Raw genomic sequence first — 15,098 nt, 5'->3', positions numbered from 1 at the left:
TTGTTGAATTGTGCAAGTAGTGAATGAGAGGTGTGTGCTGTGTTGACAGGCCGTGTGTGTCTGGGGTTATTGTGTGTGTTAGTTGTGCTGCAGTGTGTCGGTTGTGTTGATTTGTGTTGGGAGGGGAGGGCAGTTGCACTGGGAGATTTGTGTTGATTTATGTAGGTGGCAGTTGGGCCAAGCAATCTACTATCTTTGCATGCAACCACTGAAACTGTTGCATGCAAATTAGCCATAGTGTAAGAGTGTTGATTGGTCGAGTTACTTCTGATATTACAATGGTCTGGGACTTTTGGCATGGCATAGATACATGCCTTGCTGTTGCACAGGTGTAATTCATAAAGTCAAAATGGCTGAGAACTTAAAAATTGGACAGTAACAGATGGTGACAGCCAGTGATGATTAAAGTTGATGATATGCTGAACAGAAAGAGCTCTCAACCACGTTTGCAGCTGCTTCCGTCACTCCACACTGACGCTACAGACATAATAGGCTTCCAAGGGACAATCCTAGAATTTTATTATATAGAGTCCTATGGTGTGCTCGGTGCTAGGCCCCGACCTGGAGCCTCCCCCTGGAACCATTGTGCTCAGTGGAGTCTGGCGTGATTAGAGCCTGGAGTGCTTGATGCTGAAATTTGAGCACCCCAAATTCACTTGCGAACCAGAGTATACCACAGTAGGGCCCAGCATCAATATGGCTGGTCCCCAAACTCATCGTGGAGCTCGGGGGACTGATGCTGAGACACGGACTGGCAGATGGCAGAGGTTGGCCAAGTGGCCAATTATATTAAAACTTTGGTTATTAAAACATTGGTTTATAATAAAAATCAGCTTGGAGACCCATGCAAAACCGGAACACTGTGGGAAAGTCCTATTGCCAGGGCTTGGAATCTCATTAGTTCTCACAAGCTGAGTAAGATCAGGCGGGTCAGTAATTGGATGGGAGAGTGATTAGGGAATATGTACTCTGCTGCAGGTGAATGAATAAGTGGTGTGATTCCATCTGAAATAGAATTGAACTAATATCAGAGAGGGACATTAGGAGACACTGCATAGCTGGAGGTGAGGTTGAGATTTAAAAAAAAAACAGTACCTGGCTATTAGCCAGGATGGGTAAGGAATGGTGTCCCTAGACTCTGTTTGTCAGAGGGTGGAGATGGATGGCAGGAGAGAGATCACTTAGAATATCTGGGTTGGAAGGGACCTCAGGAGATCATCTAGTCCAACCCCCTGCTCAAAGCAGGACCAATCCCCAGACAGATTTTTCCCCCAGATCCTTAAGTGGCCCCCTCAAGGATTGAACTTACAACCCTGGGTTTAGCAGGCCAATGCTCAAACCACTGAGCTATCCCTCCCCCCTATGAACTTAATCATTACCTGTTAGGTTCACTCCCGCTGGGGCACCTGGCATTGGCCACTGTCGGTGGACAGGGTACTGGGCTAAATGGACCTTTGGTCTGACCCAGTATGGCCGTTCTTATGTACCCCTGCCCTGACCATCTTGGATTAATGAGGCTCTCCTGGCACTTTTCACAAGAATAGGCATGCTAGAACCAAGTTCCTGATCAAATTCCAGTGCACGTAGCTTTATTCCGCCTCTTCAAATTCCCATCGCAGTTTCAATTAGATGGGGTATCCTTCATCACTTCCTATCCTAAATTCATGTGGAGTGTTGCTGTGCACTGACATCTGCTGCATTCCCCCCCAGAAGAAGCTGCATTTTAGTGGTGATGTGGTCATACTCATGTACTTTGTCTGTAAAGCACTTCTGCATCTTTCAGGAGGGAAAAGGATATTGAAATTTACATAAATTTTTATTATTAATACATGAGGATGTCCAGGCGAACCTATTCAGAGAATGTAGGCTGTGCTGCAAAGCTGTATCCTCTCCCCTCTGCCTCTATCTATATGCAATTAGTTAGGCAGAGAGGAGATTATTTGACCTGAATTTTAAGTGATGTTCAATTTCAAAATGTTGGGGTTAGCAGCAGCAGTGAAAGCGCCAGGAAATGGGCTTTTTGAACTGTGGCACAGACGCAGCTCAACCTCCAGGAGATGCTTTCAAACAAACACCCTAGCACCGTGAATTGTTCTCTTGAAAAATTCTTGAAAAGAGGCAGGGTATTAGTATTGGAGACAATGGGAAGAAAATATGATCTTGGTAAGGAAAGGCTGCTGGCATTATAAATGAGGTTATTCTTGGAAATTACGGAGACCAGCTGTTATAGAGACAGTCCCAATATCTGGGGCTTTTTCTTATATAAGCACCTATTACCTCCCCACTCCTTGTCCTTGGTATCTGGTCACCCTATTGGAAATGCAGGCAACTGTAGTAAAGGCCTTTAGCAGTGGTAGTTAGGCCAAGGGTGCAGCACCCTCCCCCCGCCACAACGTAGACAGACATTCATTAACAAGTGTTAATGGATGTAATAATGTCTAACTCTGAATGACGCTGGTTGACTCTTCTGAATAACTGGACAACAGGCTGTGGTCATGCTAGGGAATGCTGATCCATTCAGGGAAATCATTAGAGCTGGGCAGAAAATGGTTCCCTGTCCCGCAAACAATTTAGCAATTAAAAAAAATTCCATCCTGGATAGGTACAAAAAAAATTGAAATCTGTAAAATTTTGCAAACCAAAAATCTGTGTGTGGGGGGGGGGGAGGAGGGGGAATCAAACACTATTTCATTTCAGTACTTTCAGAACGTTTCATTTTGATTTCAACAGGGTTTTTTTATTTTAATTTTTTACTATCATAGGTGTTGGGATGCCTCAGGACTGTGCTTTACTCGGCTCCCAAAAACTCAGTTTGACTACAGAATTAATCAGTCAGGTACCTTTATTTGGCATACAGCAGCACTTTGCTGAGACTGGCGAGGCTCAAATACAGGGGCTGGATGCAGGGTACATCACAAATCCAAAGTTATACAGAAAAACTTTTCCTTATGTGATAAATGAAGGGTGTGTGTGTGTGGAAATTATGGACACCCAGCCATCCAGTAGGTATAAAATCCCTCTTAGTAGCTGTTCTCTAATTGCTCTATCTCTAAAAGGTTACAAAGTCTCACTGCTATGCATAGGTAACCGGAAGTGAGTGGGCATCTGATGAAAAGAGCCAATGGGAAGGCTAGAACTTTTTAAAATTTAAACGTCTCCCCTTTTGTCTGTTGTTGTTCTCATGGGGAGAAGCAGAGAGAGCAGCAGCTATGCTGTTAGAAGCTTGGGCCAGGTATGAAAAAATCATCAGTATCATACCTAGAAACTACTCATTTAAAACCCCAGATATGTAAGTAGATCAGGAAATGTCTAGGAAGATGCAATTAGGTTTATCCCTTTTATTTCTTTATGGCTTGTGGAGTCCTCTGTGTTAAATGCCAGTGCTTTTGTTTTGCTTCTAACCTTTAAGCTGGACCCCAAGAAAGCTATTCTTGGTGCTTAATCCTTGTGGTTGCTCTTTTAAAATCTAGCTCTAGCCTGAGTTCCCAGATGTATTTTCTTTCTTTTTTTTAAAATAAAATATACCTTTTTAAAGAACAGAATTGGATTTTTGTGTCTAAGAGGTTTGTGTACATGTTGTTTAATTAGCTGGTGGCAACACCTGATTTCCTTTTTTTCCTTTCTCAGCTCTTCCCCGGAGCGGGGCGGGGGATGAAAGGGCATGAGGGTACCCCACAGGAAGGAATTCCCAAGTGCGCCTTCGTGGGCTCTCAAAGGGGTTCTGCACTTGGGTGGTGGTAGCATCTACCAATCCAAGGTCAGAGAAAAGCCGTAACCTTCGGAGTTTAATACAAGCCTGGAGTGGCCAGTATTAATTTTTAGAATCCTTGCGGGCCCCCAACCTCTGCACTTGAAGTGCCTGAGTGGGGAATTAGCCTTGACACCTTATATACATCTTTACTAACATCTGCATTCCTCATGTGCTTCATGCTTGGCTTGGTTACCTTTTAGGAACAAAACCCTGTACAGCATGCTCTGTCTACGCACTGTTTCATGTATAACCTGATCTCTATATTCATAGTTTATGTTGTCCATTATCTCTAGTACCAGGGTGTTCTTGCTTATCTTAGCTAGACTGACTCCAGCCTAATGCTTGGCATGCCCTTATTGACAACTTAATCTTCCATTCGCCTTCCCAGTCATGCCCACAGAGAAATGAAGTCTTAAGCTTCTATTGCAGAAGTTGGTCCACTAAAAGATATTACCTCGCCCATCTTGTCTCTCGAATGTCAAGTTAGATGTACAATCAACAACTTTTAGTTTTAAAAATGTACATTTTGAATCAGAAAACTGGAATTTTTCATTCAGAAAGGGTCAGAGCAAAATATTTAGACAATTTTTTTTTCCAAAATGTTTGGAGTCAAGAAATTTGTCAAAACTGACCCTTTTCCATGAAATTTTGGTTTTGACAAACTGGCATTTTTCCAATAAAAATTGTGTCAGGGAAAAATTCTCAACCAGCTCTAGAACTCAGGCTTCTCCATGCTATCCAGCTGTGTCCAGGTTTGCTAGCATGGATGCTGGTCTTAGTGTTCCTCTTCATGCAGGGGTGGTGTCCACAAGAGAGAGGAACTAGCAAGAATTCTCCTTTCTCATCTACTTGCTTCCTGTGATTCCTGTCACCTGGCTCTGTATGGACATGTGGGAGGGTAAAATGCTGTCAGATGAGAATTCTCCACTCCTATTGGTGGGTAGTATTTCATACTCACTTTGCACAGGCACTAGTTACTCCACAAGTGCAAGGCAGTGACGTCTGAGGCCCAATGTTTCACCATAATGAGTATCAGCTACCCCAGCCACTCACCCTTCAGTGCTGCAATGTCCCTTCTCCAAGCCTACTTGCAAACCCCTTCCCCACACCAATAACCCTCCAGGGGAGACATGCGCTTTCTGCAATGACTCCAAGCTATTGCATGGTCATGTGACTCTTTAGTCGAGTTGGGCCCCAGCCACAAAGTTTGGCTCTGTATCTGAATACCTGCAAACTTCGAGGATTTTTGGAGCTGGGGTATTGGTTTGGGTTGTCTGCTTTTTATTGCTTAGCTTCAGACTGTCCCCTCCCCCCTCCCATCTCACCACCAAGCCCCCATTTCCCTGCAGAGGATCTCCACAGACAGATCTTTTATGCAAACCCGGACATCTCTCCCTGTAGATTAGTCACAGTAGCAGATAAAGAGGGTTGAATGACTGAGTAAGGCTGCAAATGAGCTCCCATTAGCTCTTGCTGTATATCTCTGGTGGAGGGGTTTGGTAAACAGTTAGCACTTATCTCTCTGCTCAGCATTTAGCTGATTTCCATAATGAGCTCCATTGAACTGAGAGGCCTGGAGGTGTCCCAAGGCTTCAGAGACGCAATGTGTTCTCAAAATCTGATTTATGTAAAGGTGAAGGCAATTGTGTTAACAAAGGAAAGGAACATGATCAACATGCAGTCTGCAGCAGCTGGGAAGACAGCAATATCTGCGGCTGGCTCTCTCCGAGCGGGATCTGACAGCCGCTGGCCATGGGAGCGCTGAGGCACAGCCTTGGTAAATGCAGCCACGAGAAAGATGCAAATGGTAGAAATGTCGTGGCTCAGAGTCACACAGAATCCACCTGGAGGGTACTGGAGGTGAGTTCAAACCCAGGCTAAACACCTTCATCCTGTGATCCCAACCAACCAGCAAAGCCAGTGGTCTGCTACAGCAATGCACAGGCCCGGTGCTATCTCGGCCTAGCAGGTTCGGCATCAAAAGCCTCTCTGTAGGCCCAGTCACCATCTCACTCCTTCAGGTTAGCCAGGTGCAGAATCCTGCAGTCTCCAGTCATTCCATTCACAGCCATGATTCTGTTGATTCATCAGTCACCGTCATGTGGTTCAAAGCAACGAAGAGGAGGCGACATGACTCTTCCCGGTGGGGCACCCTGTTCCAGCCACAGGATCCAAAGTCAACGTGTCTCCATCCAGTAGGTGGATTAAGTTAAACAGGGACAAGACCCTCTTATTCCACAACTAGCGTCCACACATGGAATTATTCAGGAATACTTGTTGCATTTTAAATTCATATCCTACCTTAATTCAAATAAACTTCCCAGTGTAAACCAGCCCTAAGGGTCTGCTGTTGGATTTCTTTGCAGGAATGGGGCCAACAGGAATTACTCTGGCCTAGTGTTGGGAGAATCAGACCCAAGAGGTTTAGGCTACAAATGAGGGGTCATACCCTCTTAGCAGTGAAATCAATTAGATTGGGAAATAGTTTCTTAAGGGAAGGCTTATACTTGACCCCTTCAAAATTAGACCCTTAAAAAAAGTCACTCGAAGAAGATAGTAGAGGTGGAAACAATTCTGCATTGCTTGGGAGTGGGACCCAAGGTCTTTTCCATCCCTGGAGTGAGGATAATTTTAAAAGGATCAAATACATATTTTCCCCTAGTAAATTAGAGGAAGTGTTTAGGAATGAGCATGCGAGCAAGGAAAACAAAATGGAATCCCATCTTACCACTCCTAGCCAACAGCCTGTGCCCTAATTCTTGCTCTTGGGATGGAAGTGACTATGTGTTCCACTCTGTATCTCATGGAGAGGAGGATGGTTCTGTGGAAGTTTCAATTAATTGTGTGTTTTGGAATTTCTTGCAAGTACCAAGCCAGCGATTCTGCTAAACTCAGTTTAATATGCAACAAACACTCGCCATATAAACAACACGTCTGTCCTAAACCCTTATTATAATTCCTGGAACCACTTGCAGGCTTTCAGAAACCCATTATTATGATTATAATCAAGAATCTTAGGACACTGCAATTTGTGCCAGAAATGCATTTATACTGTGAATTGTTTGTAGAAGAGCCACAGAGAGAGCCACAGAGAGAGGAAGAGAGACCTGCAGCTTCAGTGCCGTTAAATTCAGGAGCAGTAACTCCCACGCCATTTAATTTTTCCTCTTTCATTTTTTTAATTTAACTTGTAGCTGCTGAAATCCGGACTAATATTTACTTTGTCCTCTGCATGCTCCTTTCGCCTCAGTCTCAGGAATCTTGAGAAATGCCCTTGTTTACTGCACCTTGGAATTGGTCTTCTGTGCAAAACCCCTCCTCTGGCTTCCCATGCCTCCCCGCCACGGCGAGGAGGCAGGTTTGTTTAACAAGGCGCAGTGCTCCCGGACTGTCAATCATGCCTGATGTAAGAGACGCAGCACTTTGGAAATTACTGCAACAATACTTAGTAAATGCAAAACAGAGACAAACTCACTGGAGAATGCAAATGCAGAGTGATCCCCATTTTACTAGCATCTTTTTACATACAGTTCCTCTCTTGAAACACTTTGCAATCAAAAGACTCTGGAGTGGACTATTTTTGAGCACTGATTCTTCGCGCTAAGAGGTGAAGATGATTAGGCTTGTACCAGCACAGTCACTGATAACAATCCTCTTAGCGAGTTGGTTTTTAGAGATATATATGAGGCCTGATTATGGCCTCACATCAGTGTAAATAACCTCCACTGAAGTCAATGGATTTACTTTGGTGTAACACAAGTTTAAATGGTACCAGGCCTATACTTCAAACAAACAATACTCAGATTTTACAGTTGTATCTATGATGCCACTATTTGCCATAAAGAAGTCATTGAAACAGAGCAACCCACACCTCCTAGAATGTAGTTTAGCTTTGTCAAGCACTGTTCTTTCTTAGGCCTGGTCCACACTAACCCCCCACTTCAAACTAAGGTACACAAATTCAGCTACGTTAATAAGCAGGCTCCCCTGTCGATGCCGCGTACTCCTCTCGCCAAGCTGGAGTACCGGCGTCGACAGTGAGCACTTCCGGGGTCGATTTATCGCGTCTAGACCAGACGCGATAAATCGATCCCAGAACATCGATTGCGTGCCGCCGGACCCGGAGGTAAGTATAGACGTACCCTTAGACTGGAATACATGGTCCCTTTGGGTGCGCCAATTCATGTATCCTCTCTCAGGGCATTCTGTCCACTGGCAGGAAAATCTCATGCATCTTCCCCTATGCATTCTTTCCTCTTTTTCATCACCTACCCCCACGTACTCTGGTACATCATTCTTTCTTCGTGTGCTCTCTTCCTTAGTGCAAAGTTCCATATGCTTTTCTCCTGGGCACTGCACTTTCTGGTGCTGTTTCACCCCTCTGCTTCTAGTGTACTTGGGCTTCTAGTGAGTCAACTAAAGAAAAGTCTCTTTCTGCATGCTGTCTTTTACCCCTGTGCACCCTCTGCTCTGCTGCGAAGAGTCAGGCTGCTCCTTGTATCGTTCAGGTAGATGAAATGAAAGTGCACTGGGCAGAGGTGGAAATGTGGAGTGCCCCATTTTCTCTGCTCTCCGAAGTCTTCAGCACTAAACACGTCTAACGAAATACATGTACATGCCCATGCAGCTTCTGGCTCGCTGTATGTACCAGGGTGGCTTTTGAGTTGGACAAAATGTTCATAATAATGTTCAAAATGAGCTAATTCTCTCCCAGTTTTGAATGGCGATGAATCCAAAAGCCACTGAAGTTCAGCTCAAGGTTCAGTGCAATTTCTACCCAACCTGGGGGAAATTCAGGATAGACTTGGAACATTAAACCTGAAAAGCGTAGGGTTTACTTCAGCCCCCGTCTCTTTGCCTCAACAATAAGCTTCCCTCCGTGCTTCCCCCTCCGTACATTAGTATTCTTCTGGGGGCAGCTTGTGGCCTTCTACCCAAAGCTAAACTCTCGTGAAGTCACTGGAAAGCCAGATAGTTCATTTCCCTTTTAAAGTTTCAAGGGCTGACCAGCTGGTCCACTCCCCTACATCCTGATGCTACAGGAAGATAGCAAATCATGGCCATTACCACCTAAATCCATACAGCAGATCTCAGAATTTTCTACAGGTGCCAGGCAGTCCTTTTGCACAGCAGCAGGGCCAGAAATTTCTCCTCTGGCCCAACTTTTACCATTCAACTGGGACTTCAGATCCCTCTGGTGCTGGGACAGTTCAAAATTACAATTCTCATGTGAGAACAGGAATTCCTTTTAAGTCCAGCGTGGTGTCTTTCAGGCCCTGAGTTAGGAGGATGATCAAGTGTTTAAGGCAGGATTGAAGGACCCTTGCTGGTCTTGCTCACCTCCTGAAGAGGCTAAAGTAGGAGATTTAGGTCATAATCAGCCTGCTGGTTCCCCTTGACCCAAATAATTAGAGGAGGGTTGGATCAATTAGCTTCACCTTGGAGAGCTAACAGGAGGAGGCAGGCCAGCCAGCTATCTGCTGCAGAAACCAAAGGGCTTGAGGGGGTAAGACACAAGGTTTTCTCCCTCTGAAGACAACTAGAGGTGAAGGAGGTGTCAAAGGCCTTGAAGGTGTGTACTGGCGAAAATCCCCATGATGAAATCATAGGGATGTGCTTTAGGTTTCAAGTGAATTAAAAACTGGATCAAACCTGCACAAAGCAAAGCTACTTCAGAAGCTCGCTCAGACCAGTGCTAACTTAGTCTGGAGGCTTTCACAGAGTTGAGGTGGAGACTTATATAGTAGGGTGACCAGACAACAAGTGTGAAAAATCAGGATGGGGGGATAATAGCAGCTTATATAAGAAAAAGACCCAAAAATCGGGACTGTCCCTATAAAATCGGGACATCTGGTCACCCTATTATATAGAGCTCTTTGCAATGGTATGAACCCATTGGAAGAATGCTCTCCCCATGCACAATCAAGGGCTAGATACTCTCAATTTCTCCAGTCACCATCCCATCCAGCCAATGTCACCGTACTAGAGCGCAGGAGGTTGAGTTTATACAAATGGTAGATGATCACAATGGGAGAAATTTGCCCCAGTGCAGAGGACCAGCAAAAAGGCCGACGCACAATTTAAGACCTCAAAATAGGGCATAACTTGGACTTAACTGGTGCCTATGCCTTCTGCTGGCCCTTTGCATGGGACTGCTCATTGCTGGTGCTTGACCTCTCCAGTGTATTGTCAGAGACTAATAATACTTTGGGGATTTGTGTTGTCATCATGGTATGTTAGTGGCACAGAGGAGTGCATGGAAAAATAAAAGCCCTATGGCAAAAGTGCTCCAATCTTCACATTATTGAGACTAAAGAATTTCCCTGACCAGCTCTTGCAAGTTGGATAAAGCCTCAAAATTTGGGTTCATACAATTAACTACCCTACATCTTTCACCACCACCAAACAAACTACTGGTGTCTGAAATTATTTATCTACTAAAGATGTTTTTACTAGATAGCTCTGCCCAGTTCAACTGCTCATAACACCCAAGGGTGGCTTTAAAGCCATTGCAAAGGACAAAAACTAGGACAACACAGTCTGAGCTACCAGGGCACAGTAAATAATGTCAGAGTTTCACATTTCATCTTTGTGAGTCTGCACAATTTTGCTGAGATTCTTGGGCTAGGTCCTCGGCTGGTGCAATGTGGAAGAGCTCATCTGACTTCAGCGGAGCTATGTTGAGTTACAACAACTGAGGATCTGGCCTCTTGTATTTAATGGTCTCTGTCAACTATATAGAGTGGTGCAAAGTTTTCATCACAAAACCCACACGTATGAAAATCACCCAAGCTGCACTTGAGGCCAGGTGACCGAAGGGGTCGTGAAGCTTTTAAATTATGGTCTTGTTATTATTATAATAAAACTTGTATATGGCACTGTAAAATTACATGGTGCGTTGCAGAATGTAGATAAGCCATATTCCTGCCTTCAGGAGCCACCTACACCACAGTGATTTACAGGACTTCATGCAGCTACCAAGCCACTATCCTGCCTTCCCTCCCACCATTCACCTTCCAACAGGCCCTGAAATCTGCCTCACAGCCCCATGTAATGATGAAACCTTCAATGGGAGGAGTGATCTGGTCCAGTAACTCCAAGTCCCATCTACCCTGACCCACTGCATGTCTACCGGGAATGGGTGATATGGCCATCTCCTCCCTTTCTTAGGATCATCAAAAAGTGAAAGGTGGCATCTCCCCTCATTTTTATCTTTTGTTGGGAGCAACGACTGGGATGGTTGCTGCTTCTCCGGTGCTCTGAAGGAGTCTGATGGGGAGGAAGATCACACATTGCACAAGAGGCTCTCGTCTCTGATGATCCCACTAGCTGACTAGATAATGGATCTGAGATGGGCCCCCGAAGCCTTTACATCAAACTTTCAACCACAGTGCAAGGAGTTCGGGGGGTTTTCTCCAGTCCCAGAGTCCAGCAAGCAGGTAACAGAAGAGGGAACTGAAGGGTTGGAGAGTAGCGGACAGAAAACTCTCTTGTGTTCAAGAGCTTCTTGTCATACCAGGCCCATTTTAACTCCATAAAGAGGTGAGATGGAGCTTCTTGTGGTATCTATTGTAGATCCCAATATGGTGGCAGGGGGTTGGTTGTTCTTTGCCAAAAGACCAAGCTGTCCCCACAGAAGACTTCAAAGGTGAGGGATCGTCACTGTTCCTCTGGAGGCTGGTGAGGTGGAGGGAGCAGCATGAGGCAAAACCAATTAATCAATTCCCCAGGGAGGGTTCACACTGAAGCAGGAACCCATGTCTCCAAGTGAACCTGGAGAGACACTGGAGGCTGCATGAATGTCCTGATTCACTCCTCTTTACAGTGTATATGTCCCACACACCTGGTAAGCAGTGCCTTCTGGGCACTTCTGCTGTCAGTCTACCTGGGTCAAAAGTTTAATTTGATGTAAAATAATTATAATCTAGGGAGGAATCTGGCTTGGAACTGCTTGCATGTTTTTAACTGAAAAATAAGGAGATGATCAAATTGGCTTTTTGCCACAAATGAACATTTTAGAAGAATGTCAGTTTTGATTACTTTTTCAGGTTATCAGTGAGAAACGGAGACAGAAAATTGATTTTTTGGAGGGGGAGTGGTGGTGGTCAACATTTTAGGTAAATTTATGTTTGTGACATCTCTCAGTTTGGTTTTTGAAAACCAAAACACTTTTCAAAACTTTAATTTTCTTCCTGGAAACTGAAAGTGCTTTTCAAACACAGAACCGCCGTCACAAGACCCTCAGTTTTCAGTCTCACAGATTTCTTCCCTCCCCAGAAAATGTAGAAAAAAAACCTTCTTTTTTCTGACATTTCCCATGCAAAATAATTGGTATTGTTTAAGCAGCTCTACCCTACATACTAAATGTTAATTTTAAAAAATAATACCACTAGCAAGAAAGAAAACAAAAATCACGATTTGGCTGGGCACATCGGTAAGACAATAGGTGAGATCCTCCTGCTGCCGTACTGCAGTTGACATGCACCCTGTGCGTCCACACACACAGTGATTAGAGGTGTACAGGTGCCAGCTGGAACAGACAAAGAAAAGGGAGTTACGCTGGCTTCAGCTCTCCTAGCGACACAAGGGGGAAGAACCAGCCAGTGGCTAATGAAGATGGCTAGATCCGGTGAAAATGGGAGGATCAGGTGAAATTAAATTAAAATTCTATTTGTTCTAAAAACAACAGAAAGTAAAATACTCATCCCAACACCAACAGTATAATTAAAAAACATCGAGAGAGTGCGTGCCAAACAAATCCATGCCCTAGCTGTATTGACTTCAGTGGAAGACATATTTGATGGAGAAGTCCTATAAAAGGAACGAAGCCGTTTGGGTTCATAGAAATGACTCTAAAATCCCCTGGGCCATGATTTTCAGGTGCATTTACAAATCTCAGATGGCTTATAGCCGGCCCCCACTGCTGCAGAATTAGCATAAAGGCTCTAGGCCAGCCCCCACAAGCCCAGCAAAGGTGTGTGGGGCTGAGCCAAGGTGGGGAGTGGGCATGGCTGTAGTGCACTGTTCTGTAGGGTCCCTGGATTTTAAGGACCCATAGGAAGCAGAGCTTAAGTTAGAGCAACCCTGATGAGCTAATTGTCCCAGAATACAGGGTGTCCTGGCTGCCCCACACTATGGACAACATAAAGGTAATTTAAAATCACCGTTACCCATTCACCCTCCTGACCTCCTTTCCTGCCCCAAACACCGGAATGGGGGAACTTAGAATCAGGGCTGTAGGCACCGAGAGGGAGTATTTCCTAGCGCTTGAACACTGGACCAGGACTAAGGAGACCCGGTTTCTATACCTGGTTCTGCCACTGGCCTGTGGGGTGACCTTGGGCCATCACCTCACCTCTCTGGGCCTCCATTTCCTGATCTGTAAAATGGGAATAAAGATACCACCTCCTTTGTAAAGTGTTTTGAGATCTACTGAGAAAAGAGCCTGGCAGTTGTATTAGAACTTACTATGGAGAGGCTATCAGTCTATGGCATTTCCAAACCATCCCATAGAACGTAATGGGGAATGACTTCCCTGCTACAGAATTCTGTGAGTGCTGCTTTAAACATCCATTCTCTGTCTAACTCTGTGAGTCTTCTCCCGTCTCTTGGAGAAGTGGTTGGAGGGACACTGTTATTGGGTTGCCACTCACTGCTAGTGCGCCTTGCATCTTTCACTGCACGGGGTGCCCCCTTGATGCTCGTTGCTCGCTCTGTGATAATCTCTCTTCTGGTCACTTGGCCCTCCAGCCAGGTCACCATTTAACCCCCCTTTCCGGGGTTAAAAAGTCCAGCAGGACAACTGTCCAAAGGCCACGTCCAGACAGTTTCAGCCTTTCACTGGGCTCTGTGCTGCTATTCCAATGGCTGGCTGGGGAACCTGGGCCCAGCTGCTACACCAGATCCTAGCCTAGAACCAGCAAGCCATGTCCTCTGTCCCCTCCCCTGTTGCTGTTTCTCTGGACTCCTTCCTACCAGCCTCCCTATCTTCTCTTTCCTGGTTCTGGGTTTACAACTTCCTCTACTCCTCGTGGCTCCATAACCCATCTTAGCGTCTTGCCAGGCTTCTTACTCCAGGACAGGCTATGAGGGCTTACTTTTCTTCTGTATGTCCTCCTAGTTCCCAATGACCTCCTGCATCCTGGAGAGTGACTGCAGCCCCCTTCGACTATCAGCTTCTTGGCTTTATAGTATGTCCCAGCCCTTCCCCCAGCTGGGCTTCTCTCTCTCAATTAACCCTGGTCCTTCTTCTCTCAAGTGGCATACCAGGTAACCTAACTGGTCTCAGAGGCCCTTGTTAGCCCTGTCAGGGCTGGTGTGGGATGTAGCCCCTGTCCCAGACACCAAAAGGAAGCCTTCCCTCCTGAATTTGACAGTACACAGAGTCTGCACCAGGAAAAGGAGGACGCTTGAGAGTCCAGCTCAGTGTTTCTGCCAAACAGGTCTGATCCGGTTCCTGCCAGCAGCGGTTTCTCAGAGTTCTTGTCTGTCCTGTAGAATGATCCCACCCAGATGACTTAGCGGCACTTGGTGCTGCCTGACACAGTGAGTCACATACGGCAAAGCTACTAAGATATACAGCAGCGCGACGGAGTTGTCCTTCCATAGTGCTATGGCTCGTGTAGCCGTTCTTCCATTACTAGGAGATCTATAAGGAATCACTGCCATTAACGGACTCCATTAAATGCTATACATGTGGGGAAAATTGTAGTTTGATTTAGTTTAGCAACACAGACATATTGGCAAGATAATCACATAAAAGTGACACTTTTTATGGCTGAGCTGTTTGATTTTATGTCAGAGTGCTTCAATTTCTCACATTTTTATGATCATATATAGGTCCTCGGTCTAATGTATGCATTAACTAGCGTAAAGGTTAAATAGATTGTTTTAGCATTTCAGGATATAGAGAGTGGGTCTGCACAAACGTCCAATGAGTTGGATGAGTTATTTCAGGGTTGGGAGGGAAGGAGAGAGCAGGAGTTACTCCTCCACTTGGTCCCAATTTTAATAGTGTTATATATTTAACATGATTTGAAATGTATCCATATATTTAGAGCCAGGTTCTGACCTCAGTTCCACCAATGAAACTGATGCTGGCTGCACGATGCTGGGATAACAGAGATCAGAATCCGGCCCTGTGCCGGAGTAACAGAGATCAGAATTCGACCCTTAATAAAAGCCATCTGTGGGAGGAGGGAAACACAAGAGCCGAGCCTCCTCTGGCATGCACTGGGGCAAATCAAGGGTAACTCTATCCAAGTCCATGTAAAAAATGATGTGAGAAGAGAATCTGATTTGCAATGTGAGACAGCGGACAGCAGGTTACCTTCCGTCACAGATCTGG

The sequence above is a fragment of the Trachemys scripta genome, chromosome 17 (genome assembly GCF_013100865.1).
Source record: "Trachemys scripta elegans isolate TJP31775 chromosome 17, CAS_Tse_1.0, whole genome shotgun sequence".
In the NCBI taxonomy this organism is placed as follows: domain Eukaryota; kingdom Metazoa; phylum Chordata; order Testudines; family Emydidae; genus Trachemys; species Trachemys scripta.
The sequence above is the reverse complement of the archived record's forward strand: the minus strand, read 5'-3'. Positions refer to the sequence as shown.